Source organism: Panthera tigris, chromosome B1, assembly GCF_018350195.1.
Source record: "Panthera tigris isolate Pti1 chromosome B1, P.tigris_Pti1_mat1.1, whole genome shotgun sequence".
NCBI lineage: Eukaryota > Metazoa > Chordata > Mammalia > Carnivora > Felidae > Panthera > Panthera tigris.
Window position 1 is genome coordinate 66,509,981 of NC_056663.1, and position 25,839 is coordinate 66,535,819.

Consider the following 25,839-nt stretch of genomic DNA (forward strand, 5'->3'; position numbering starts at 1 on the left):
TTAACTCGAGATGATTACATTTCTCACTAGATAAAAAGTGCAGGTATTGCAGTTATGAATGTATCACATTGGGAGACTTTATGGATGTAGACTCAATACATCTTTGCACTTATATTTTTTGTGGAATAGATGAGAAGTCAGACGCTCTCTCTTTATATCCTGCCTGCCATGTTGTCTTGGCTGCCTGCTCCGGGGAGTTTTCTTCTGAAATAGAAATAGAGTCCAAGAATCTCCAGGAGTAGATATAAATGGACCTAGTCCTGCATGTTTTATATTTCTCTGCAAAATGTTACATACTCCAAGGAAAATGTAGCACATTCGGATAACTATTTCCCATATTTTTAGTAGAAATGTGTTTTAATTAAAATAAAAAATTTTTTTGCTGTATCTTATGATGGAACTCAACTGGCTAAGTTAAGGTTTTGTGATATATTTTCTCCAATCTCTGTCTTTCTACTATAGTGAAAACTTACAGAAACATTTTATTCTGAACTAAATATTTAGTCCTTTTATTGTCAGAGAAGTCTCAGCTAGGCAGGATCAGCACAGAAGATAAGGAGAAATGAAAATCCTCTTTAGTCTGAATTACTTGGATCCCTCTCACTCACAAGTAAATGGGAACAGTGCAATAGACCTAAAATGTGTTCACCAGATCTACTAGTAAAGAACTCAGTACATTTCACTATCCAAAACTCAGCTTCTTGTAATATTTAAAATCCTGGTTATTACAAAATTTTCACTGTATATATCCATACATGAATCTAATAAAAGCTGTGGACTCTTGCCCTAGAAAAGGACAAACATGTACTTCTAATCCAGACATTAACAAAAGATGCCAAGGATCAGGAAATCTAATTTAGACTTGACTCAAACACTATATTCAGGCATTTAGCTTCTAGGACTCAACTTTATTGTTCATAAGGGAGAAGGATAACCAAGATCAATTTGAATAAAGTATAAAAAATACTTCTGAAACCAAATAGCAGCTTTTTATATATGGAACTTGGAAGTCAGAGAAATTGAAGATAGGAAAGAAAATATCTGGTTAATAATGAGATAGATAGATAGATAGATACATACATACATACATACATACATATATACAGGGTGGGAGCTGGTAGAGAGGGCAGTGCTTAATTTCCTGCCAAAGAACTAGAAAAATGTTCTTTACAGGATTGAGAAAATTTGTCTAAATGAAACAAACAATATAGCAACCTTACTTCATATTCAATTTACTTAATCTTTAATTGTTTTCTACAAGTAGTATCAAAAAAATTTGCATGCCACATCTGCCTTCACATTTCTTCTAAGAACATATGGTAAGGGAGAAATGAGGGGTAGGCAAGTGAAGAAAGTGTTTTCACACTTCTTTTTACCTGAGGGGCTCTCTTCTCCAGAAATGTGAAACAGTTCCACCCAATTAATAAACCAAGTATAAGGGAGTGTCGAACAAGAAAGAAATGAGGCTGCAAAGCCAACAAAAAGTTTATTTGGGGTCTTTAGGAATTCAAATCCAGGAGGCACAGATGCAGGAGAAACCTGAAATGTGTTCTGAGAGGTGAGGAGAAAGAGTTTATAAAGGCAAAAAGAGTGGGCTTATGTAAGTTGTTGTGGAAGACACATGATTAGTGTAGGCAAAAATAATTAACATTGGTCTATATTATACTATAGGTGACTATGCTAGTTGCTAGGTTGGAGTTTAGTGAAATAATTCTTTCTGAGAAGTGCAACAGGATGTGGTAGTTTGTGGTTGGCACAGTCTAAAAAACGTTCACATTCCATCCAAGTGTGGACATGTGTAAGACTAACCTCCCCAAGGACCTGCCACTCCATTGACATTCCTGACTTCATTTCAGATATTTCTGTTCACAAGAGAAATTGTCTGATAAATTTATACTTTCCATAGTTTTGAGCAAACTATTTCTAGTTTATGGAAATTTCCTATACATGTTTTAGAATACATTAATTTTTTTGCCAGTACATGTTTCTCCAGGCTATGCCATCCTAGGATGTTACAAGAATAATACCAGTAAAAGTAGTTAGCATTCATTCAACAATTGCCATGTGACAATGCCATTCAAAGAATTTAATATTTATTAGCTCACTTAACTTCATATAATCCTTGATTCAGATGCTTTTGAATTCCTCAGTTTAGAGGTGAAGAAACTGAGGTGTGTGGAGTTTGAGTAAATTCCAGAACTGGTAAATGGCAAAGTCAATTCTGTTCAGTGTGGTTAAGACAGATGGTTCAGCTGGACTGGTTAAAACAGAAAGATTAGTAGGCATCTGGAATCACCATTTCCTCTCCAACACACACACACACACACACACACACACATGCACGCACATGCAAATACACATGCTATTTGTATAAGTTAGTTTAGTAATGCCTAATTTTCTTTTAAATCTTGGATATGAATTCAGATTTTTAAAATGGAGTAGAGTGAAAGAGAAGGCTGTTGATGAGGGAAATTTAGATATTGGCATGATTTTGATTTTGACTGATGGATAGCTGAAAATTATTGTCAGGTTCTGGGCCCACACTGTGTTGGCTCAGAACCTGGGAGACGGAGAACCACACGGACATGAGCATAGGCATGCTACCTCACAATTCTAGCTGGCATGGCTTAGACACTTTCAGCATTCACAGCAGTTATGAGCATATGACAGCTTTCCTTAGTTGAGCATTATTTTCATCCAGGATGTAAGAAGTAGTTATATTTGTTTATTTATACCGATAATTATTTGAAAATGCTTTAAAATGAACATTTTTATTTTCACCCCACAAGGGACCTAAGTTAAGAGATCTCACAATGCAAATAAATGAGCCAAGAGAATTGATCAATCAGGGATATGGCAGGAAAATCAGAAATCAAACTAGGAATTTGAAATGAAGGAGTTTAACAGAGAATTGGTTATGTAGATGTTGAATAGACTGAATGATTAAGAAACAAAAACAGGAACACTGAGGTAAATCAGAAATAACTACAAGAAAAATCTATCATTCTTACCTTTGGGGGAATAAAGGAGAAAGGGTGGGATTATCATAATATAGACTATTAAGAACGGTACCCCAAAGTTTATAGCAGCACTCTCAACAATAGCCAAATTATGGAAAGAGCCTAAATGTCCATCAACTGATGAATGGATAAAGAAATTGTGGTTTATATACACAATGGAGTACTACGTGGCAATGAGAAAAAGTGAAATATGGCCTTTTGTAGCAACATGGATGGAACTGGAGAGTGTGATGCTAAGTGAAATAAGCCATACAGAGAAAGACAGATACCATATGGTTTCACTCTTATGTGGATCCTGAGAAACGTAACAGAAACCCATGGGGGAGGGGAAGGAAAAAAAAAAAAAGAGGTTAGAGTGGGAGAGAGCCAAAGCATAAGAGACTCTTAAAAACTGAGAACAAACTGAGGGTTGATGGGGGGTGGGAGGGAAGGGATGGTGGGTGATGGTTATTGAGGAGGGCACCTTTTGGGATGAGCACTGGGTGTTGTATGGAAACAAATTTGACAATAAATTTCATATATTGAAAAAAAAAAAAAAGAACGGTCCTGCAGAACAGAAATCAGGACTCGGAGAAGAGGTGTGAGAGTGCTGCTGCAGGTACCAGGAGGGGTTTAAAGGACCCAGGTGCTAGGAGAGCAAAAAGGATCGGGAGGCTGGAATCACCTGCTGCTTCTGAAGTGAAGTCCAGAGATGGAGGTGGTGGTGACATAAATAGCAAGCAGTTGGAAGAAGGGAGACAGTCTCCCCTTTGTTTAGTTTGTAATTTTGTAATTTCTTTCTTTTTTTTAATAATTTTTTTAATGCCTATCACTTTTGAGAGAGAGAGAGAGAGAACGTGAGCAGGGGAGGGGCAGAGAAAGAGAGAGAGAGAGAGGTAGACACAGAATCTGAATAGGCTCCAGGCTCTAAGCTGTCAGCACAGAGCCAGACATGGGGCTGCAATCCACAAACTGAGATCATGACCTGAGCTGAAATCTGATGCTTAACTGACTGAGCCACCCAGGCACCCTGTAATTTCTTAATTGTGTTGCTCGCTATGGTTAGAATGTTACAAGAAGGCAGTTGCAATGATAAATGTGGTTTGCAGATTTTCAAACTCAGCACCATCAAGTAGAGATCAGCAAGGTAAAATGGATGCAGTGAGACAATACCTTAATCACCCGGAAAGTGTGCTAATAGATACCTAACCTCTTTGTGATCTGTTTTCTCATTTATGAACTTCTGAATATAGTAGCACCTGCCTCAAAATGATGTTACAAATAGTAAGTATATATGTAATAAATTTAAATATAAATTTAAAAATGGTATGTAGTAAGTGCTCAATAAATGCTAGCTAGTAAAATAATATTTATTCATAGAGTTCTCTAAAATACATGAAAGCCTGTGGGAGGGAAACAAGAAAGAGGAAAACCTTTAAAACGAAATTTAACCTGTAGAGAATGAATAGACTAGGATTAAAGTTCAAATATCCTTGAACCGACAATGTCTATAGCGTGGTAATCAGCCATCTTCCTTGTCTGTAAGTAGTAAGCAAAGCTAGAAGACAAATCAAATGTCTTAAATCTGTTGAGCAGACATTTATAAGCTATATAAGATATTACTCATTGCTGAAGATTCTGTTAGACTCAAGGAAGAATGCTTATGTAACATGCCTATTCGAGTGAGAGCTCACTGATTTGTGCCCCTGAAAATCCTGTTTATTAAAGGATTTATTAAATGTTGGAACTGACATTATATGAATAAAAAAAAGCATGGATAAAAATTTTGTACTTACTCAACATTGTTTACTTATTAGAAAAATAGTAACTTCTCTGTATGTATCATTGTTCTAGGATCCTAGAGAACAACAACACAAAACATGACAATCTGGGTACTATCGCATATATTTGGAATGAACACACGGCTTATAAGTCACAATTTATGAGCAGATTAGCCAAATGGTTTTATTAAACACATTAAGCTGTATTTATTTTAAAGTGGTTATTTAGTCCCTCCAACAAGCAGGGAGAGAACTGACATTTATTAAGTCTTACACTTTATATAAATTACTGCATTTAATTAGTGTAATTCCATTTCAGAGATGAGAAAAGAATTTGAGAAACTTTCCAAAGATAATTATTCTTAAGTGATTAAAAACATTTATAAACAAAGTTGGATAATCCTACAAGTTAACCATGTTGTTTGTTAGCTCCTACTTTACTATATTTTACATATTCTTCAATAAACATTAATGTTTACTTATTAACTTTCTATGAAAAAATATGCTAAAGACAAAAAAAAAAGCTTCACTCTTCTGGAAGACACACCTATTTTTTGGAAACTATAACATATGACATAATTAGAGGTAAGAAAAAAAACTTAAATGTTTATGTATTGTTTATTTTGAGAGACAGAGAGAAAGAGTGCATGTGAGTATGGGGAGGGGCAGAGAGACAAAGTGAGAGAGAGAAACTCAGGCAGGCTCCACATTCTCAGTGCAGAGACCAATGCAGGACTCGAACTCATGAACAGTGAGAGCATGACCTGAGCTGAAATCAAGAATGGTGCAACCAATGGACCTACTCAGGTACCACAAGATAAGAAAACTTTTAACAAAACTTTTTAATTATTAATGTAGATAAATATATACAGTATTGTCAGAAAATCTCAGATATTAGTTGTTACTAAAATATTTGAGTAGGTACTCAGTGTATGAAGAAGAATTTGGCTTAAAGAATAAATAGCATTTGGCATACACTAAGGAGAAAAGCTGTCATTGAGCGCTTTCTAACCCTAACCCTAACCCTAACCCTAACCCCTAACCCTAACCCTAACCCTAACCCTAACCCTAACCCTAACCCTAACCCTAATGCAGTATTCTGCTGGGCTAAATATATATATATATATATATATATATATATATATATATATATGAAAACGAAATGAAAAAAACATTGAAAATATTGTTTATTAGTAGCGATCAGATTGCCACCCCACGGAAAAACTCAAAACAGATAAAACATATAAAACACTTTTCAAGACATGGACATCAGGCAACAGATCCATGAAAGATAGGAAACAATTGAGGGAAGACTTGACCGCTTTAGTTTATGGCAGAGTTCCGCATCACAGGGATCAGGACCCCAGAGAATTGAGAGATATAGCTGAGAGATCTGAGAAGCAAAAGTGGATAGTTTTCGCAGGACAGATTATCAGAGAAGGGAAACCTGCATCAAGAGACCCAGAAATCCTTTTGTAGCAATATGGATGGAACTGGAGAGTGTGATGCTAAGTGAAATAAGTCATACAGAGAAAGACAGATACCATATGTTTTCACTCTAATGTGGATCCTGAGAAACTTAACAGAAGACCGTGGGGGAGGGGAATGAAGAAAAAAAGTTAGGGAGGGAGCCAAACCATAAGAGACTCTTAAAAACTGAGAATAATCTGAGGGTTGGTAGGGGGTGGGAGGGAGGAGAAAATGGGGGATGGGCACTGAGGAGGGCACCTGTTGGAATGAGCACTAGGTGTTGTATGGAAACCAATTTGACAATAAATTTCATATTAAAAAAAAAAGAAACTCAGAGATCTGCAGAGGATCTTATTCCTAAAAAAAAAAGTTTTTACATTTATTCATTTTTGAGAGACAGAGCACAAGCAGGGGAGGGGCAGAGAGAGGGAGACACAGAATCTGAAGCAGGCTCCAGGCTCCAGACTCCCAGCTATCAGCACAGAGCCTGACACGGGGCTCAAACTCACGAACCGTGAGATCATGACCTGAGCCAAAGTTGGATGCACAACCGACTGAGACACCCAGGAGCCCTGAGGATCTTCTTAAGCTGAGTACTGATCAGTGCATACGTATAAGGTGATAACTCAAGGCTGGAGAAGGAATCATCCACATGGACTAGATGGTGCTAACTCCTGTACTCAAACAGGACTAGAAGCAGATATGTCTCATCAGCCATAGTAAAAACCCAGAAAATTCATAGGGCACAAAAACATTTAAAGAAATGATATAAATATTTCACATTTGTTAAAATAATTCCAAGAAGATTAAAGTATCCCAAACAAAAGAAACATGAATAAAACTGCATTGAGGCACATCCTCATTAATTGCTTAAGACAAGTCATAAAGAGAAAATCTTACAGGCATGGCAAGAAAAAAAGACATTAGTTGCAGAGAAACATCTGTAGCATATTTCGGTTTTTGCCTTGTTCTTTTGTACAAAATGAACAAGACTGTTAATCTTGTATTCTATATCCAGCAAAAGTATCTTTTAATATAGATAACATTTTTCAGACATACTAAATTGAAATTCATCAACATCAGACTGCACTTCGGGAAATCATGAAGGCAAAAGAAAAATACATCAGATCAAAACTAGATTTCAAATATAAATGAATGAAATGATATATATAAGTATATAAATATAAGAGATATTTCTGTTAAAACTTAAATCTTATTAAGTGAAAATTGGCTACTTAACATAAAAAAAGATATTTGTGGAAATTATATCATATATGGAAGGTAACATATTGACAAGCATAACAAAAAAAGCATAGGGGAGAAAAATGGAAATGTAGTTATGAGACTCTTATACTGTGGCATAACAAAACTTGAAGGTTGTGGGTAATAAGTTAAAGTAAATTTCATAAATTCTAAAATGAACAGTAAATATGCACACAACAGTTAAGCTAATAAGGCAACAAAGGAGATAAAATTACTAATCAGTAAAAATAATTCAAAGCAAAGCAGAAAAAAAAGGGGGGGATGAACCAAAAAGAGATAGGACAAATAGAAAATAAATAGAAGCATGATAAATTTATACCTAGTGATATCAATAATCATAAAACTGTAAGTGATATTAAAACCAAATTAAGTGAATACTGCTGATAATAAAGCAATATGGAACTATGTGTTTCTATATAGGAAAAAATAGTTTAAAAGTAAAAGGCTGGAAGAAGTTATATTACAATTATATTAATCAAAAGAGAGCTGGCGGGGGGGTGCTTGTGTGTTTCAGTCAGTTAAGCATCCGACTCTTGATTTTGGCTCAGGTCATGATCTCATGATTGTGAGATTGAGCTTTATGTCGGGTTCTGCATATACAGAATCTGTTTAAGATTCTCTCTCCCTCACTCTCTGCCCTTCCTCTGCTCATATTAGTTCTCTTGAAAGAAAAGAAAGAAAGAAAGAAAGAAAGAAAGAAAGAAAGAAAGAAAGAAAGAATGAACAAGCTAAGGTGGCTATTTTAGTAATTAAAAGTTTAAATTTAGAGCAAAGAATATTACCAGGTATGAAGAGGTCATTTCATAATAAAAGTGAAAATTCACTGAAAGGATATAATAATCCTAAAAGTCTATGTGCCTAGTAGACAACTTTAAGATAAACTAAGAAAAGTTGATAAAACTTAAAGTAAATATAGTAAAATTCAACAGTTACAGTCAGAGATTTAGACACCCCTATTTCAGTAATTGAAAGAAATTATTGGTACATAGTAAAGATATAGAAGATGTGAACATCACTACCAATCAAGTAGACCTACATGACATTTATACAGTATTTCACTAAACAACATACACATTCTTTTCAACTGCACAGGAAACATTTAAAGATGGACCATTTTATAAGCCATAAAAAAAAAAACCCTCCACATATTTACAAAAGTTAAAGTTACATAGAGTATGCTCCCTGACTACAACATGTTTAAATTAGCAATCAATAACAGAAAAGTCTCTAATAAATCCTCAAGCAGATGGGAACCAAATAGCATGCTTCTAAATAATCCATGGGTCAATAAAGGAATCAATGGCTGAATTAGAAAGTATTTTAAGCTGAATGAAAATAAAAACACAGCATATCAAAATTTATAGTATTCAGCTAAAGTGGAACTTAGAGCAATAATTATAGAGTAAATTTATTAGAATAATGCATTAGAAATAAATACATTAGAAAGAAGTGTCAGGTCAATGGCCTCAGTTTCCAAATTAAACAACTAGAAACAAAGAGCAAGCAATAAAACAAAAGAAGTGAATTAATAAACATAAGAGATAAGTTGAATAATTAGACAACAAACAAAATGGGAGAAATAAAATGAAACCAAAAATTAGCCCACTGGGCAAAAAAAAATTAAATTGATTAACCCTAAGTCTGACCAATCAGGGAAAGAGGAGGGAAGACATAAATGACCAATATTTACAGTTAGAGAGAAGACATCAATACAAATTGTGTAGAGATTTAAAGGTCAATAAGAAATTATTATGAACAAGATTATGTAAATATATTAAAAATTTAATGTACAAATTCTTTGAAAAATATAAACTACCAAAGTTCGCAGAAGAAATAATAGTTTACATCTATTAAATAAAGTAAAATTAGAGTTAAAAACTACCCACCAGAAAACCCCACACCCTGACGGCTTCACTGATAAATTCTGGCAAATATTTAAAGAAGAAAAAAATTCATATAAACTCTTGTAGAAAACTGAAAAGGAATAAATAATTTTAAATTCATTCTTTGAGGTTATTACATTGACTTTAAAATTAGGTCAATGCATGCCAAAAATAAAAATACAGATCAGCTTACAAATGGAGCTTATCCAAAGAATACCAAGTTGGTTTAACATTTGAAAATCAATCAATGCATTTTACCATTAAAAAAAAAAAACTTGTAAAGATAAACTCTATGGTTATGTCAAAGCTGAAGGAAAATAAATTAACAGTGTAATGGAATTTTCCCAACCTGATAAAAGGCATCATCTAAACATCTACAGCTATTATGCTCCTAAATGATCAGAGACTGAATACTTTGTGTTGAGACCAGGAAAAAGAAAGGGTGTCTGCATTCACCATTTCTATTTTCCAATATATTGGAGATTCTTGTCAGTGCAGTAGGAATAACAAAGAAAGTAATGTTATCCAATTGGAAAGGAGAAAGAAAATTTTTTTTCATTTGTAATCAACATGATTATCTATGCAGAAAATGTACAGAATCTACAAAAAAAACATGCTAATCTAACAAAGTGAATTTAGCAAGATTGCAGGATACATGACTAATCAAGACCCTCAGTTGTATTTCTATAAACTAACAATAATCAGAAATTAAATTGAGAGCTAATCCCATTTACAGTAGCTTCAAAAAATATGAAATACTGAATGCATTTGACAAAAGATGTACAAGATCAGTAAAGATCTTCCTTGATTTACAATGGAATTGTGTCCTGATAAGTCAATTATAGGTTGAAAATGCACTCAAAACAGATGACTTACCAAACATCATAGGTTAGCTTAGCCTGCCTTACAGGTGCTCAGAACATTTACATTAGCTTACAGTTCTACAGAATCATCTAACACGAAGCCTATTTGATAACAAAGTGTTGAATATTTTGTGTATTTGATTGAATACTGTAAAGAAAGTAAAACAAAACAAAACAAAACAAAACAAAACAAAACAAAACAAACCAGAATGGTTGTGTGGGTACAGAATGGTTGTAAGTGTGTGGGTGGTTTACCCTTAGGATCTTGTGGCTGACAGAGAACTGTGGCTGCCACTGCCCAACATCATGAGAGAGGTTCATACTGAATATTGCCAGCCTGGGAAAAGATCAAATCCCAAATTTAAAGTATGGTTTCTACTGAATGTGTATCACTTTTGCATCATTGCAAAGCTGAAAAATTAAGTCAAACCATCATAACTTGAGGACCATCTATCCTGAAACTTACTCAACACTGCTGGGAGAAATAAAAATTAAAACAAACAAACAAACAAACAAACCATTTAAAAAAATTTAATGTTTATTTCTGAGACAGAGAGAGACAGAGCATTGGGGGGGGGGGGCAGAGAGAGAGAGACATACACACAGAATCAGAAGCAGGCTCCAGCACAGAGCTGGAGCACAGAGCTGTCAGCACAGAGCCTGATGTGGGGCTTGAACTCACAAACCGTGAGATCATGACCTGAGCCGAAGACGGTGGCTCAACCGACTGAGCCACCCAGGTGCCCCCATTTGTGATATTGCGATTTATAATAAGAAATATATATTCAATCTTTGTTCTTGTTACTGGCACAGAGCTCCTAAAATAAAACGCTTGGGTTTTTTTTTTTTTTAATTTTTTTTTAACGTTTTATTTATTTTTTAGACAGAGAGAGACAGCATGAACGGGGGAGGGGCAGAGAGAGAGGGAGACACAGAATCAGAAGCAGGCTCCAGGCTCTGAGCCATCAGCCCAGAGCCTGACACGGGGCTCGAACTCACGGACAGTGAGATCGTGACCTGAGCTGAAGTCGGACGCTTAACCGACTGAGCCACCCAGGCGCCCCAAAACGCTTAGGGTTTTGATAAAGATGTATTTTGTTATTCATAACAAGCCCGTTTCAACAACACCTGAGATTCTACTAATAAGGTGACTTTTGTAAAGCCCCTTAGGATGGGAGCTCATTGCCAAGGGAACCAATAATACGATTAGAGGATTAGAACTCTCAGTCCTACTCCTGACTTCCAACCTTTGGGGAGCTAAGGGGGCTGGAGATTGAGTACAATCACTTAATGGCCAATGATTTAATTAATCTTGCCTATATAATTAATCTGCTGTAAAACCCCAAAAGGATGGGCTTAGAGGACTTCTGGATTGGTGAGCAAACATCTGGAGGTGCTGGAATGGCAGTACACCTAGAGAGAGGGCATGGAAACTCCATGCCCTCTCCCACATACATGTTCTTTGCATCTCGTCCATCTCTCTGTTCTTGAATTATATCCTTATATAATAAACTGATAAGTAAGTAAACTGTTTACCTGAGTTCTGTGAGCTCCTCTAGCAAATTAATGAATCAGAATAGGGAGTCACAGAGAAGTCCCATTTAGAGCTGGCCAGTCAAAGGCACAGGTGACAACCTGGACTTGTGATCACTATCTGAGGTGGGGCAGTTATGGGACAGAGCCCTTAACCAATGTGGCACCTGAGGATAACTCCAGCTAGACAGTGTCAGAATTGAGTTGAATTGCAGGACACCCAGCTGGTGTGAGAGAATTGTTTGATGTATGGGAAAATTCACATCCAGTTTCAGAAGAGACATATCGAGGTTAGAGAGAAACAGAAGAGCTTTCCTTTACACTCTGATCATGGATCAGGAGCTTAACACAATGCTAGCAGCTTCTGTGATAAGCATTGGGTCTTATAATTGGTGACTGAATAAAGAGGTGCACTCACAAGGAAGGCAAAGACTGCCCTTAGTAAAAGGCAAGTTTCAATAAGGAAAATGAATATAAGGATGTAGTTAAGGTTTCAAGCCTAAAATATGTTGGAATATTAAGAGAACAGTCATTGATAGAGACAGGAAGGTTTAACAGGGAGAGAATGGGCTTGGGTTAAGGATATGGGAGACTGTTGGGTACAACATGATTGACCAGCAAAAGGAATGCATGCTGGGGTGGAGTGATACTCTAGTGAAACAGAACAAAACAGTCCAAGACCACAGCAGCCCTTGGAACAATGAATTTAGCAAAGATTCAAATATGTATGCTATCATCAAATGAAAACACAGAGTGATAGTAGAAATGATAGCAGATGGGATAATAATTTTTCACTTCAAAAGAATGTTAGTAAATTATTATTGTAATTAGGTAATTTAAATCACATTAAATTGTGTATGACTATGTTGTTACCCACATTTAATAATTCATATCTGATTATTATTTTCTATTAGTTGCAACACCTGAGATGTTAATGATATGCTTGTAGCTTGAACTTTAGGTGTAATTTATTAGTGGGATGCCTGGGTGGCTCAGTTGGTTATGCGATTGACTTCAGTTCAGGTCATGATCTACTGGTTCTTGAGCTCAAGCCCTGCATCCCGCTCTGTGTTGACAGCTCAGAGCTTGTAGCCTGCTTTGGATTCTGTGTCTTCATTTCTCTCTGCCTCTGTCTCTGTCTCTGTCTCTGTCTCTGTCTCTGTCTCTCTCTCAAATAAATAAACATTAGAAAGCATTTTAAAAAAGAGTAAGTTATTTCTCTTTCTGGGAATGAAGTAGTAGACATCTGAGCTTGAGTGAATTTAGTAAAGAAAGTACTTGCACTAGAGTAGACACAGGGGACGCTTGAGAGAGCAACAGACTAAATGTCTGAGAAAAAAAGGTTTTTTTATTAGGGCATGGGGCATAACCAACCAGATTAAGGGTTAACATTATTATTAAAATTTCATTAGTAAATGTGACATTTTTGTTGAACCAGTAAAGATAATTGCTTTTCAAATTATGTGAGGATGTTTTCTGACTTGTTCTTAAAGTAAAATATATTTCTCATATATAAAATAAGAACAACAAACTCTACATGAAACTCAGTTCTTGCTAGTTCAAGAGGTAAAACACGCATTCACACACACCCATCACACTCACATCCACATACACACTCTAAAATACCCACAGCCATACAACTCACAGCCAAATGTGCATGCCTAAACACAAATGCTGTGCTTTCTCATTGAGTATCTCATCTTGCCACAATGAAAACGGATAGGCATTTGTGTTTATATATGCATATTTGTTGTGCGTTTGCTGAAAAGCAAGACTGAAATGTTACTTATGGAAAACTAGATTATTATTGAAAACATGTATATTTATAGAATATTGACATTCTTTTTTTTTGCATGAAAAAGCTACAGCACGAATAGAATTTCATAGATGGAATGAAGTTCAAAGATTTATTAGAGTTTTTTTCAATACATGTACTATGGTTTAAATTTTTGATTAGGTAGCCTATTTAAAACAGCAGGAGGTCAAACATCCAAAGAATGGTTCCTTTAAAAATGAAACAGAAGAAAAAGTATCTTGAGAGAGAATTATAATACCTTTAAGTACACATATTAATTTTTTCAGAGGCTTTTCAGCATAATGTGCATCTAAGCAGGGGCATACTGATGTACATCATGATATAGTCTTTTATTTAAGGAAAACTGTATGAGTCAATTGTTACCACTAAAACTTTAAAGTCAGTAAATACTGTATTCATCCCTCCAGACAGACACCTCATTCAATCCCATTCATAAAAAAAATATTTGTTTATAAGATATTTTTTTTTCCTTAGCCTACCTTTAAAAACTACATGACCAGTGCACAAAAAATTAGAAAAATATATATAACCCATTTAGGTAATAAAACGTGATAAAATAGCTTCATATTACAGTTATATCACAAAACATTGATTAGGATGAAAAACCACCCACTCTGATTTAAAACAAGAACAGCTGTGGCAGACATGATGGTCCTGGAACAACTGTTACTAAATAGAAAACTCCCGGTTCTTGCAATTTGTAACGTAGGGAGGAAATGTACTGCACATAAAGAAATATGACATTGGAATGTTCAAAACTCAAAGAAGAGTGAAACTAATGCAAATATCAAAGCAGGAGAAAATGCCAGACTTGTAAAGAATGTTTTGAAACCTAGTTCAGGTTTTATTAATAAAACTCCATGTTTACTGAATGTTTCTTAAGGGCCAGACAACATATGTGGGGCAAAAGAAAGGAGTTATCTCTTACCAGCAGTATAATTCTGCCTTCCAGTAGCATACTACTGGGAAAGAAGTTCAGGATGAGTGTAGTAAGAATAGTAACAACAACAACAACAAAAAGATGTTAAGAGATTTAAGAAAGAGAAATCCTAAAGGGTTTAAAGATTACATCTAGAAGGATCTGCAAATCCTCCTGAAGGTATGTATAATCAGAACCTGGGGAGGGGGTGAGGTTTTGTCTTATTTGCAAGTTAACAAGTGAGCCTGCCTTAGTGTTATAAGAAAATATGAGAATCTGCTATCAGAGACAAAGACCAGTTATAACTCATGATAAAAGCAGCAGCCCCAGCAATATTTTGTATTAGTTTCCTAACTCAGATCTCCATACAGAGTGAGGGAGAGATGATACCTGACACATAGTGGGGGAATACAGAGGACATAAGGAGGAGGAACTCAGGAATTAAGGAATGCTGATCTTATCTAGGGCTGCTGGTGACATACCCACTCTCTCCTCATTTATGAGGAAAAACAAAAGCCCTTATCTTTACTCTGGAAGGTAAACAAATCTTCTCTGGGGATGAAAAGGAGACTTTACTTTCCTGGAATGTTTCCTGGAAAAAAATATAATAAAATTCTCTATCTTTATTATATTGGTTAGGAAACAAATGCTCTTTGACCTGGAGAGAGATACTATCTCTAGTTTCCAGGGAAGATTTTTAGTACCTTTTGCTCAGAGAAGCAGACCATTTGGATGGAGTGTTATTTCTCAAAATAGCAGTTGAATTGGCTAGAAGAAACTGGAAAGCATTTTAGGTAGAAGAGACTCTTTGAATCAAAAGACCCTGTAATACAAGACTGGAATTTGTCTATTCAATTGATATTCTATTCGTTTACTCCATTGAGGTTGTCAGTGGAGGGAAAGGAGAGATAGCAGGGGACATTCAAATATAAGACTAGGAGTAAGAGGGTCCACGTTTGTGCTGATGACTCTGGCCTGATGGCTCTACCATGTCTTGGGCTATCAGATTTGAAAACAGTGAATGTGGGCTGCTGTGGGTGAGACAGTCCAGTATAACTGTTTAAGTGTCAACTAGGTATTGTAAATGTCACCCTGCAGTTTTAAGAAACAGTAGGACTTAAGATATACAATTAGAGAGGGCACCTCGCAGGCTCAGTCATTGAGTGTCTGACTCTTGATTTTGGCTCAGGTCATGATCCTCGTATTGTGGGACTGAGCCTGGTGTGGGGCTCTGCACTGAGCTAGGAGCCTGCTTAAGATTGTCTCTTTCTCCCCTTCCCTGCCTCTCTCCCCCTGCTTGCATGCTGTATCTGTCTAAAAAAAAAAAAAAAAGAAAGAAAAAGAAAAAAAGAAAAAAGAAAAAGAAAAGCACACACACACACACACACACACACAATTAGAATCCTTCATTTGGGCTTATAATTTTATTTATTTTATTTTATTTTTAATAAAAATATTGGGTTTATTGACCTGGACTTTATTTATTTTTAATATTTTATTTTTTATATTAAATATAATTTATTGTCAAATTGGTTTCCATACAACACCCAGTGCTCATCCCAATAATTGCCCTCCTCAACACCCATCACCTGCTTTCCCCTTCTCCCCACCCCCCATCAACCCTCAGTTTGTTCTCAGTATTTAAAAGTCTTCTATGGTTTCTCTCCCTCCCTCTGTGTAACTCCCCCGCCTTTCCCTTCCCCATGGTCTTCTGTTAAGTTTCTCAGGATCCACATATGAGTGAAAACATATGGTATCTTTCTCTGCCTGACTTATTTCACTTAGCATAATACCCTCCAGTTCCATCTACGGTGCTACAAATGGCCAGATTTCATTCTTTCTCATTGCCAAGTAGTATTCCATTGTACATATAAACCACATCTTCTTTATCCATTTGTCAGTTCATGGACATCTAGGCTCTTTCCATAATTTGACTATTGTTGAAAGTGCTGCTATAAATATTAGGGTACATTTTGGAGAGAGACAGATAACAGATGAATGAGCAGGGGAGAGGGGCAGAGAGAAAGAGAGAGAGAGACAATCTTAGACTCCACACCCAGCTTGGAGTCAATTGCACAGGACCAATCCCATGACCCTGGAATCATGACCTGAGCTGAAATCAAGTATTGGAAATTCCATCTACTGAGCTACCCAGGCACCTCTATAATTTGGCATCTAGTGGTTGTGAGATTCTTGAAACAAAAATTACATATATTCATCACGACCTATTAGATAGCATGACATTAAACTGGAGATTTGACTGATGAGAACAAGGCTACTGCTTCTGGATATGAAGCATGTATTTATAATCAATGAAATTCATGAGTTCAGGGTAATTGCCATATTCTTTTGCTACACAACATGCTTGCTGAACCCAAAGAATACTGTGTCAGACAGTATAAAGAAAGGATAAGGGATCACAGTTTTGACAGAAGCTCTGTGGAATGGAGAGGCATATTCTTTCTTATCTGGAATATTTGTCTATCTCTCTGAGAGCACAGTAATGTTCCTTGGTGATAAGAGAGGTTCACTATAATCAACTAGATACCAGCTTGCCCTCTGATACCATATTAGGAGTTCAGTGTTGGACTTTGCTCTTGGAAGATTATGCATTCATTCAACAGCTCTGGCAGACAAAACAGCCTCAGTAAGGAGAAGAATTTGTTATTAATCCCAGAGAAAGCCTTCATCCTGCACCAAAGCTATGTTATATGATCAGTCATTTTGTCTATGATTATTGACACTCTCCTCCAGAGTGGATGTGCTTTGGTGGTCATTTGTCCGTGGCACAAATATCTACACTCTATTCCAAGAGATCCATCAGCATACATTTTCCCATACATATTTGTCACCAAATTTTCAGTTTTGCTGTTGTCAAATTCTGTCCAATAAGTTATTTGATCTACAAAAGCTAATAGGAAATATCTACTTGATAATAGACACTAGAATTAATACTTAGTGAGTTCCTTCTTTAACTCACTCACTGTGTTAGAACTTTTTAATATTACTATAGTTTATCCTCACAAATAACCTAGAGGATATTATCATTTCCATTTTACGGGAAAAAATGGGGCTCAAGATAATTAAATATCTTAATAATACCACAGTAGAACCATCATCAAAATGTATACAATAAATATGTGGATTTTTTGTATGTTATGTCTACCTCAATAAAAGTGGAAAATGGTATAACCAGAATTTAAATCAAGTTCTGACTCCAAGTCTCATATTTCTTCTAAAACCAACTGCCTTTGGGTCAGTTGAAATCTGATTCATTAAACTTCTTTTTTTTAATGTTTTTATTATTATTGTTTTTATTATTATTATTTTTGAGAGACACAGAGAGAGCATGAGCAGGGGAGGGGCAGAGAGAGAGAGAGACACAGAATTTGAAGCAGGCTCCAGGCACGTAGCTGTCAGCACAGAGCCTAGTGTGGGGCTCAAACTCATGTGAAATCATGACCTGAGCTGAAGTCGGATGCTTAACCAACTGAGCCACCTAAGCGTCCCTGATTCATTAAACATCTTGTTGTGTGTGCATGTATACATGTGCATGTGTTGTTATATACACAGGAGTAAGATTATACATATTATATGAATTAATGACATGTTGTTTTGCTGTAATGTCTTCCCTGTAATGATTTTTTGGTTTGGATTTTTTGCTAGGAAATGTAACAACACAAAACAAAACCTCTAATTTCTCTAATACTCTTGGACCCTCATTGATTCGGATATATGAGTATAGATGATCACCACACGTCAACTCTCAAACTATTTAACATCCTGACCTTTAGATCCCTAAAACTATTTCCTGATTAATTCATGTGTTTCCAAATTAAAAAAAAAAAGTTGCTTAGCTTAAGAGTACTTTAAAAAACATTTTCTTTTTTTAATGTTTATTTCTTTATTTTGGGAGAGAGAGAGAGCGGGGAGAGGCGTAGAGAGAGAGGAGAGAGAGAATCTCAAGCAGGTTCTGCACTGTCAGCAGGGAGCTCGACATGGGGCTCGAATTCACAAACCACAAGATCATGACCTGAGCCAAAATCAAGAGTGGGACACTTAACCAACTTAGCCACCCAGGCACCCACCCCCAAAACCATTTTCTTTTCACCATCATTATTCTATTACTTATTTATAATTTAAGCTATTTTTGCTTTGTTATAATTAATTTACCTCAAAACTAAGTGTCAGTTTTCTTCTTTAGAAAATACAACAGCGAATGATGCATAGTGGCTTCCTCAACTAGTCTGAATTCTAAAATAGAAGAAAAGTGAACAAACCAATCATTCCAATAAGGAATTATAAATGCAGAGGTAAGGTTAATTACAAGTGGCTAGGTCTAAGAATATAAATGACAAAAAAATATGTTTTGAAGTACAGCCAATATGTACTCTATTGACATTTGTCATATTCTCTTTAATTCACCATTGAATAACCTTATTTTTATTCACTGAGATAAATATTAATATATGTGTACATAGTATGTACTACATATTATGCCAGGCCAAGGGCAAACAACTATAGATGGAGTTTATGCCCTCAATGAACTTACACTCTTCTAGAGAAAGATTTAATAGTAACAAAATATTCTACAGGTTTTTTTAAATTTTAGTTTTTAGTGTATCTGCAGTTATCAGCAATTGAGAAAGATATGTGAGCTTACATTTTGGAGACTATTTGTCTCCAAAATATACATACTAATTTTAGTGCTACCTTGAGAATAAAATTAATGTAAGCATTCTTCTAACTGAAATCATAATAGAATCTCGGGAGATTTAATGGAAGACTATTTCATATTATTTCCACTTAACTTCTTGGAACACTTTACCATTTGGCTATACAGTATGCAATGTAATTCCTAGAAGAAATCTAGATTTCTCTTGCCTCTAGCCCCCTTCTTAGTAATTTCTCTATACCATTTGCCTTTTCCTTCTTACCTGAAAAACTCCTACTCAATACTGAGGTGTCAAATTAAACAAAAATGCCTTGGCATAGCACATCCATCTGTAACATATCAACGAAGCCTTTGACACTTCAGGATTATATTGTTACTCTTCTCACCTTAGGCTTTTTTCTTTTTTCTCCAGTAAATGTAACTCGTTTGAGGTCACCTTGCAATTCTCTGAAAAATCTATTTTCTAAAGAATAAACAGTTTGATGTTCTAATTTGACTTCCCATTAAAAAGCTTTCTGGGGGTGCCTGTGTGGCTCATTAGGTTAAGCGACCAACTTCAGCTCAGGACATGATCTCACAGTTTGTGGGTTCCAGCCCTGCAGAGGGCTCTGTGCTGACAGTGGGGAGCCTGCTTGGGATTCTCTCTCTCTGCTCCTCCCCTGAGGAGCACTTTTTCTCCTCTCAAAATAAATAAACTTAAAAAAAAATCTAAGGGGCACCTGGGTGGCTCAATCGGGTAAACCTCTGCCTGTTGGTTTCCGCTCAGGTCATGATCTCACGGTTTTTTGAGTTAAAGCCTCACACTGGGCTCTGTGCTGTCAGTGTGGAGCCTGCTTGGGATTTTCTCTCTCCGTCTCTCTCTCTCTGCCCCACTCCCACTCGTGCTGTCTCTCTATCTCTCAAAATAAATAAATAAACTTAAAAAAAAAAGCTTTCTGTCACTAGCAAAGGAATTCTTATATTTTTGGAATGCAATTTTAATACAACAGGAGTAAAATCATAACAGTCATTTGACATATTATATAATACCTCAAGAAAATAGTGTTCTCTTTCTCTCACACACACAGGCAAAATGGTAACTATGTAGAGGTGATAGGTATGTTAATTAGCTTGACTGTGGTGATCTTCCTACAAGATATACATATATCAAAACATAAAATTGTACACCTTGAATATACAGCATTTTTATGTGTCAAAGATATTTCAATAAAGTTGTTTAAGGGAAAAAGGACATTAAAATTCTTAAGAAAACATTGTATTAAACAAGCTGAGAATAAACACAAAGATTGTGTTTTCTGTGGTTAAATTTATTCCAATTATGTTGGAATACTAGCCATCTTATGATTACTATTGGGTTTTTGACAGATCATGTCTCCTCAGCTTTAAGTTGCTAATACTCCTTATTCTTTCATATACAATTTATTTTGGCACTGAATGACCTTTTCCTATATTTTGCTCCTTTCCCTTCAAAGTATATATTCTTCATATTTAAGATTCAGATTTAATCACTTCCTCATAAAGAGGAGGTTGATTTGGTCATGAAACTTATATTTATGAGTCATCTCCTATGTGATAAGCAAATGATACATTTTGAAGTTACAAATATAAATGACAAAGACCGTGTCCTAAAGGAGAAAGGAAATAGCAATCATAATGCCATATGCTAATTTCAAGACAGTCGTAAAATGGGATATGCACAAAAAAGAAAAAAAAGGAAAAAAAGGTTTTTATTGTTCTTTCTCTATTGAATAGTATTTTTACTAGCTTATTTCAACTCTCCCAGTTTGCATACGGCAAAAGCAATATCTTACTCATATTTTTAAAGAAAATGAAAATTGTATCACTGGAAGTACTGAAAGAGTATGAGGATGACTTATAAGAAATATTGCAGAGAATACTTTTCTAAAGAACAGAGTTTTAAACTAGGTGATTTCTCTGGTTCCTTGTGATTCCAACAATTCATGCTTCCATTTTCAGAATTACCTTTCCCCAGTAAATTTGTTTTATTTTCTAACACTGAAAATTGTCTAACAACTTTATTCACTTAGGAAGAGCTTGTCAGATCTTAGTAAATATTCTCATAGCTTATTAATATTTGGGGATTATCACAAACATGTAAAAATCATTCAAGACTTCACTTTTGAGATCTGCCACTATATTTTTGGCACTGGACGATGAAATAAAGGTTGAGCACAGTCATTTCCTTTCATTAAAATGTTCCCCTAAAGATTACTGTGGGTCAGAAGTTTATCTATTGACAAGTTACAGCTCAAACGTCATCTCTTCTGTAAAATGTTTAGATTTCAGCTGTATTTGATCTCATTTTTCTGTGTTATCAGTACGAATTATAGAGGATGCTGTAGACTACCAATGCTCTCACCATAAATATATTTTATCCAGTGTGCTGTTTCCACATCTATCTTCTGTTACCATGGAAGCTTCTTGTACAGGTGTAACTCTCACACGGTTTCTCATAAAGGTACATTTATAGAGAAATAAAACAATTAATACCTTATTCAGTACAGAATAATATGAATCCTAATCTATGGTAATACTGATACATACCATCTAATGAAAATGAAACAAACTATGAAAATAAAAAGTAACCATAATTATGAAAATAATGAGTGTTATCCATAAATTGGAAGATTACAAAACAAATGCATGGAGAGTTACATTTGAAATAAAGAGACTTTAGAATTGCAGGGAATCTTTGTGATGATATTGTTTCACTCAGCTCCAGAATCTCTCTTGTTTCCTGACAAAGAAAGACTCAGCAAAGAAGATAGTTCACAACTGAATTACTCAACATAGTTAGCACTTGGATCTATGCCTTTGATACCGCATTGATTTTTCATTCCATTAGACAGAATCAAGACTGAGAGAAGACAACGTATAAGAATTATCACTCTATAATTTATTTTATTTATTTTTTTAACGTTTATTTATTTTTGAGACAGAGAAAGACAGAACATGAACAGGGGAGGGTCAGAGAGAGGGAGACACAGAATCCGAAACAGGCTCCAGGCTCTGAGCTGTCAGCACAGAGCCGGACGCGGGGCTCGAACTCATGGTCTGCAAGATCATGACCTGAGCCGAAGTCGGCCACATAACTGACTGAGTAATAACTTCTACTTAAAGAATAATGCATGTTTACAATATTGATAAGGGGAACATTACTAGATGAGTATTCGGTAGTTACTTATTAATTTATAATTGAGCTATTTGGACAGTGTTATAACTTCTGGGTTCAGCATCACTACAGAATATTACGCCAAATTTCAAAAGTACAAAATTTATAGTCACAACACAAAAATCAATGGACTATTGTTCTAAGTTTAATAGTCATTTTTAAGTTCATAATATTGTTCAGTTTGTATAATTTAAAGACAGAGCTGGAAACAGATTTGGTAGTGAAAAAACCCCACAAAACTATATTGACATAGCTTTCAAAGTAGTAAGTTTCAATTAATATACTTCAAAGTGAAGTCAGATATGAATAAAGTATGGAGTGTGATAAACAACTCTCCATTATTCTCAATTTTAAAAGCTGTAGACATTTATAATTTTCATATCTCATTGGTTTTCGAAAGTATAATACTTTTTTCAGGAGTCTTCTAGAATCCTGCAATTACACAAATACAGTGTGAGTTTACATTCTATTATTTTGAAAAATTGGACTTGTCAGCACAACATTGCAACTTATAGGCAAGGTATAAATAAACTAGTCCTCTACTTTTCATATAGAGATTTCTTGACATTCATGAAAGATAGGCTATAGATATTTCTACAAATGATGGAACTGAGAAATTTCATTAGTTAAGTACATGTTATATATGGAATATCCCCGGACATAAAAATAAAGTACTTACAAAAGCATATTTTGATGATAATAATGTATAATGATGTGCACCAAAACAGTAAATAAGTGATGAAATCCATTCAAGCCACATAAAATAAATAAATCTTAACAGTGAAACCATTCCCCTGTGTTTGGAAGGAGTAATACAACAATAGGAGAGTCAGCACTCTGTATCTGAGAATATTGATACAGCCACAAATGTTACATTATCTAGGATTCATTCTACTTAAACTAGTAATGGTTTCACAGTAATATTAAATGGACCTATGCATATGACAAAGGTAACGCATTAAGCTTTTTTTAGTTATCGCTTGTGCTGTGTATGCACAGACAGTCTTTCATGATACACAGTTTAAATATACATTGAACTATTTCTCCATTTTTTCAATACTGGATTTCAAGTCAAAGTGCACTTGTTAGCATTTGCTACAAACAAAACTATGATTTTCTCCTTTCCCTTAATGTCACTTAATATTAGCATTTTGTAAATGCTACATACACATCGTGCCACTATTAAATTTACCAAGTGTATCTGATCAGTGTCCTTGTTAATTTTAGCAATTCTCTCACAAGATAGAAAAACTGTACTTCCATTGATTTTCCCTCAGATGCTATTATATGTAAAAATAGACAAATCTACATCACACTTTTGGTGCATCATCTAGAACTAGAGGTCCAGAGATAAAGAAGATGAGATGCCAGAATAAGAGAGAGCAATGTGAACTCCAAGGCCAGCAAATTTCAGGCCTGATAGTAGTAAACTGATTACTGAGGGTATTTAACGTCTCATGTAGTACACAGTAGCAAACAGATATACATACGTAAATTATTGTTCACTTAAAAAAAATCTTCTGTTTGACTTTGGCATTTTCATGGAATTAAGGTCAGAGGAATAAGGAATAAAGTATTAAATTTAAAAGTAAATCAGGGAACCTGGTTGGTTCATTCAGTTAAGCGTCTGGCTCTTGGTTTCCGCTCAGGTAATGATCTCACAGTGTGAGATAGAGCCCCTTGTCGGACTTTGCACTGACAATGCGGTGTCTGCTTCGGATTCTCTCTCCTCCTCCTCTCTCTGCTCCTCCCTCACTCATGCTCTCTCTCTCAAAATAAATAAATAAAACATTTAAAAAAATAAAAAATAAAACCAAATCATCTTAGTTGTGCCCATTGACAATGTTGACTTTGATGATGTCACGAATACTACATTACAGGATAACATACTGCAAACTTTTTATGTTACGTTTTCTGTGTCTCTGGTGTGCTAATTTTTGGTGCATAATTATTTTCAATCAAGATCATTTGGTTTTGGTGAGTTTCTAATTGTCTGATAACCTATAAACCAAAAGATGTTTTATCTCAGTTTATATAACTGAGAAGCAGGGGTTGAATAATCATAATAAAAATTATCATCTGGAAGAGTGGAGAATGAAAGACACAATTAAATCACTTTTCCAGAGAAATAATAAAATCCTAAAGTTCAGGTATTGTAAGAACGACTTTGACTGTTGGAGAATCACCTTAATAAGACCCTCCCTAATTTTCCTCTTATACATTGTTCTCATAATTGCTGTTTGTTTGTTTTTTTTAATTCTTCTTCTCTCTGACAAATTTCTCCTTGTTTCTTACTCTCCAAAGCTACATATGAAGTGTGTGTAATCTGGAGAGAATGACCTATTTGGTCATGTGCAGTTTTCACAGTGTTCCTACATGTGCAACTCTGAACAGATTTGAAGCAAAAAAAAAAAAAAAAAAAGTCAAAGGGTTTTGCTTGTTTGTTTTTTAGTTCTAGATGTGTTGTTTCTTTGACAAAACAATTCCCTCAAAATGTAGTAGGTTTTGAATCTGTTTTCTTGGAGCCATTTCAAATGTGCAATACATTCACAGAAAGTCGTCTTAGTGCATAGTTCTCAGGTACTCATTGTTTACTTGGTTTATCTTATGCTCCTTTCCCCTCTTAATTTTGGCTAATGTGAAGTAAAATGAAAGAGAAGATTCAAGTGTGTCAGTATTAGTGTCAATGATCTTTGTCTCTGGACTGGATCTTTGTCCCTTTAGGGGGTATTATTGGCTCTTTATTCATATCTTTTTACTTGGATCCAGAAGGGGTTGGTGGTTTTTCCAACCCCATGACTTCATTTCTATATCTTCTCTATTTATATCTGTATTTGAAACCAGGCAATTCTTGTTTGATGTCATATCTTATAATACCTTGCTAAAATCTGCCAATCATAGCGAATATACAGTATATTTTTCTAACTCCATTTCCCTTAAGTCAGGCTCAGTGGGCACATAGTCTATTTTGAAAATTTTCAACAATTTTATAGGAAATAATTTTATTGAATACTTTTCAATTATATAGTACAGGTCTTCAATTAACACAACTTTACAATTTGTAATATATATATATATATATATATATATATATATATATATTTACCACCTGTCATCCAACCACCAAGCCAATGTCACATACTTCATGTGACTATAAAGGCAGCAATCCATTTCTGGTTACCAGTTTTGGTATAAACTGACATAATGACAGATGCTCTAATAAATAAATATAAGGACTCACACATGAGCGAAGTCTATTTATCATTTTAGTAAATTCTAAAACTAGTGTCCCTAACTGGTCTGTGTCTTTCTTAATAGTAAGTTACAAACCTGGATTTCTTTTATCTTGAATCTGTGTGTTTTACAACCCTTGGGCATTCATGTACATTGGATCATGCCCAAAGAAAGGACAAAAAAGTATGGGTTATGCTACATGGGAAGTGA

At 35.2% G+C, this 25,839-nt stretch overlaps 1 long non-coding RNA gene across 2 annotated transcripts in view; it reads right to left on the reverse strand.

Moving 5' to 3' along the window:
* Positions 1-2,115: 2,115 nt before the first annotated feature.
* The window catches only part of LOC122237930, a 196,692-nt gene continuing 172,968 nt past the window's right edge, over positions 2,116-25,839 (reverse strand). For both annotated transcript variants that reach the window (XR_006216704.1, XR_006216705.1), the window contains 3 exons: positions 18,701-18,781; positions 4,796-4,857; positions 2,116-2,257 (listed from right to left, as the gene is read on the reverse strand). This is a non-coding gene — a long non-coding RNA (uncharacterized LOC122237930). The remainder of the gene's footprint in view (positions 2,258-4,795; positions 4,858-18,700; positions 18,782-25,839) is intronic.